This window comes from Octopus bimaculoides, chromosome 22 (genome assembly GCF_001194135.2).
Source record: "Octopus bimaculoides isolate UCB-OBI-ISO-001 chromosome 22, ASM119413v2, whole genome shotgun sequence".
In the NCBI taxonomy this organism is placed as follows: Eukaryota; Metazoa; Mollusca; class Cephalopoda; order Octopoda; family Octopodidae; genus Octopus; species Octopus bimaculoides.
In genome coordinates, this window is record NC_069002.1 from 29124248 (window position 1) to 29128098 (window position 3851).

The 3851-nt window shown below is 36.2% G+C and overlaps 1 long non-coding RNA gene across 2 annotated transcripts in view; it reads left to right on the top strand.

Annotated features, from left to right (window-relative positions):
• LOC128250518 (uncharacterized) overlaps positions 1 to 1759 on the top strand; it is a 3211-nt gene extending 1452 nt beyond the window's left edge. For both annotated transcript variants that reach the window (XR_008266521.1, XR_008266522.1), the window contains exon 3: positions 1661 to 1759. This is a non-coding gene — a long non-coding RNA (uncharacterized LOC128250518). The remainder of the gene's footprint in view (positions 1 to 1660) is intronic.
• Positions 1760 to 3851: the final 2092 nt, after the last annotated feature.

Below are 3851 nucleotides of genomic sequence, written 5' to 3' on the forward strand. Positions count from 1 at the left end.
AGAGAGAGAGAGAGAGAGAGAGAGAGAGAGAGAGAGAGAGAGAGAGAGAGAGAGAGAGAAGCGTGGAGAGTCAAATGATGAGAAATTACTCTCATCAAATTTTCATGGACTTCGCAACTGTGGCCAGAAGCCACCAAAGACAAATTAATTTGCAAGAAATCGGAAAACATAAGGAGATATTAAGAAGGGACGGGCACAATGTGAAGGTGTCCCCACCCCAATAAGCAATGCAAGGCGAGGAGAAAATAATTATTTACAGAACACTTTCTTGAGGTAATAACGCTTATCAACAATATGATTTAGGCACGTGATGTTGATAATCCACACAATTGGGGAAACATCGATGGCCATCTCCCCTGAATTGGATTTGCGGCGAGTTTTCTCTCCTGTCTATAATTTTTAGATGTTTTAATAACCGGCGCTTTGAACAAGTCATCTCCTCCGCACCAAATCACTGCCTACCGGCAAACAGTCGTTGCTTTTCTCTTTAATAGTATGTATTATTGATAATGTTTACAACACTATCACTGCTTCTAATTCATATTTGAATTCATCGATTACACATACTTAATCTATGTGCGCTGCTTATTTGCCAGAAGGATTCGATTTAGCGGAGTGAGGAAGACTCTCTCAAGGCACCGGGTATTAAAACATTTGAAACTCATAGACAGACGAGGCAATTCTCTCCAAAATCCATTCAGAAGCGATGGACATCGATACTTCGCCATTTTGTCGCTTATCAACATTACGTATCGGAATCGAATTGGAGGCGAACTGAATCGCTAGTCCATAAGAAACAAATAATGTAATAAAAAAATTGCTGGTATGCCACGAAGATGCATACGTAGGAATAAATTTAAATATGAATTAGAAGCAGTGCTAGTCCTGTAGGTATTATCAGTCAAGCATGCACAATTTACATACCATGCTTGTTTATTGGTAGGCTGCGAAGTAGCGCAGTGGTGATGACACCCTGAAAACACCAAGTTTTAAAAGACATGAAAGTCATCGACAGGGGAGAGGACTCGTTGGGGCATACCAGCAGATGATCGATACACTACTTGTATATAGTTATGGACTGGCGATTCAGTTCGGTTCCAATTCAGTTCGGGTACGTGATGTTGATAAGCCACAACATGGCGAAACATCGATGTCCATCGCTCCTGAATCCTTCATAATCTCCAGACTTACCTTCAACAGACTATTGTATATATCACCACCTTGGGATTTTCACTTCCCACAAAGAAAGTTTGCAAAACAAAAGGAGGAATAACCATATTTGAATGATTTATACCTTCAAAAGACAATGTTGTTTTCAAAAACGGAATAAATACTCTCTCAGGTTGATAGAAAAGTCGTTGAAGCTAATGGGGCCTAATTTGAATAATAAATAATGATTACAAATCGTTGTTGCTTATTCGGTTCTGAGTGACCATTTCATATAGAACAACCAACTATATACATATATGTATACCTATTTTATACATACACTTACATATACGCATGCACACACGTGCACACATTATACTCTTGTTATTTAAATACCCACCGAGAGCAGTTGATGTCGTTTGTATATTTCTATACACAAGAAAATATATTCGAAATCCTTGGAAGTTTTTATACCTTTCAATTCTTGGATATTTTATTATATAATTTCCAGATCGCAATATGTCTGGTGGTAGGTCAGAAACAGATTACGTTCACATGGATGGAAGGTAAGAATTATATTTTGACAATTATTTGAGAATGGCATCATCAATGAGATAAATACTATAATCCTTTTCTTAAACTCTTTTGTTTTTTTGCTTTCCCATAATTGTATTAGGCTTATCTTGTAAAGTGTGTCTTGTACTTTGTGAAACAGAAGCAAAATAAAATATATTAGACTCACTGTCTGAAATATTGACTGAATGAGAGACACAGCAAAAATGCATTTAAAAAAAAATTTACAACACAGGAATTTTCTATAAAGAATATATTTAAAATCTATTTAATCAAATAAATACGCGTATGAAATGTAGAAGTAATTTATCTGACATAGATGTTTGAAGGAGGCCATAAAGCTGTAAAAACGCAGGCACTGATAAACAAAGCCTTATTCGCCAACTGACAATTTATATAGAAATGCTAATAAAGCAAAGATATGTCTTTCACCCTATTATGCTTTCGTCTATGTCTTGGTCTAATAGGTGCGGCGAAGAACTGTAGTTAGTGTGGTTACTAGTGTTAGTGCTACCAAAATCAGTCATTTGCTCTCTTCGGATCACATCAACTTTTATACCAAATCCAAGAGTCATTTGCAGCGCTGTTATCACGTTTGAATTTGAATAATATTCCAGAGTAAATTCAAATAGTGATGGATTGTTAAGATTGGTAAACTTGGAAAATGAAATCAGACATGGAAAGATTGAATGAAATAGAAACAGATTTTATTGAGGAAAGCAGACGAGAGAAAGTGAAAAGATTTAGAATATTAAAATGAAAATACTGACCCGAGAAGAATATATGTCGGATCAGGATAATCTTGGAAAATAAATTTACTTCAAAATTTAAAATGCAGGCTGGTAACTCACTAATAGTTTCGACAGCAACTTACACAACTTCACACTTATCGATTCCCAATGGAGAATTTGTGTTCTTTCGTTATTCTGTTTAAATTTACAGGGACTAGAATTCTTTATCTCTTTCCTTAGTTGGCCTTGTTTGGTCTTTAACGTTAATTTATTGTTATTTGATTGTGATTTTGATTGTGATTTTCGTTCATCTTTTGCCAGTCCTACTCTTGTCCTGTTTTTCATTCACCGGCTTCGGCGTTATGTAGTTGAATATAGTTTTCACATCCTGTATATTATAATTTTTTCCTGTAACAGTTTATAGATATAAGGTGTGTAAAATGGTATATAAGTGTTCCTGTTGTTTTTGATTATTGATTATATAATCGCAATTTGTTTTAATAAGCTATGACCCGTATAGCTGGTGTTGTTATTTCTTAATTGCATCTGCAGACATAAAATAAAACGCCACAGCTGTTGAGTGGTAATTCCCAGAAGTGGAAGTAATCTACATGGTAACATGTTATCTTGGAGGGAAAACCGATGAATCATTATTGTACTGAAAATTGATCCATTCAAAATTAGTTATATACTTCAAATACACTCGTTTGGAAATATTAGCTCTATCTAATATCAATATCGAAGTAAACTTGGAAGTGAAGAACAAACTACATATAGTGACGAAAGATGTCAGACAAATGACATATAGGCGCAGGAGTGGCTCTGTGGTAGCTTGCTTACAAACCACATGGTTCCGGGTTCAGTCCCACTGCGTGGCACCTTGGGCAAGTATCTTCTACAATAGCCTCGGGCCGACCAAAGCTTTGTAAGTGGATTTAGTAGACGGAAACTGAAAGAAGCCCGTCGTATATATGTATGTTTGTGTATATGTTTGTGTCTAGGTTTGTCCCTCCAACATCACTTGACAACCGATGTTGGTGTGTTTACGTTCTTTGTAACATAGCGGTTCGGCAAAAGAGACCGAAAGAATAAGTACTAGGCTTACAAAGTCCTGGGGTAGATCTGTTCGACTAAAGGCGGTGATCCAGCATGGCCGCAGTCAAATGACTGAAACAAGTAAAAGAGTATATTGCTAAAGCTAATTCATATTTTTCGGGATTATACTCGCTGTGCAACATAATTGTCTACTTGCAAAATGCAACATGATTGCACAGTAGTGGAAACGATGTTACAAATAGCAAAATAATTTCTAATCTTAACTTCAAAGCAATCGAAATATCCGATGCCACTACAGATGCTGTGGCAAGTTTGGAAGCAATAACATGTCAACGCCAAATT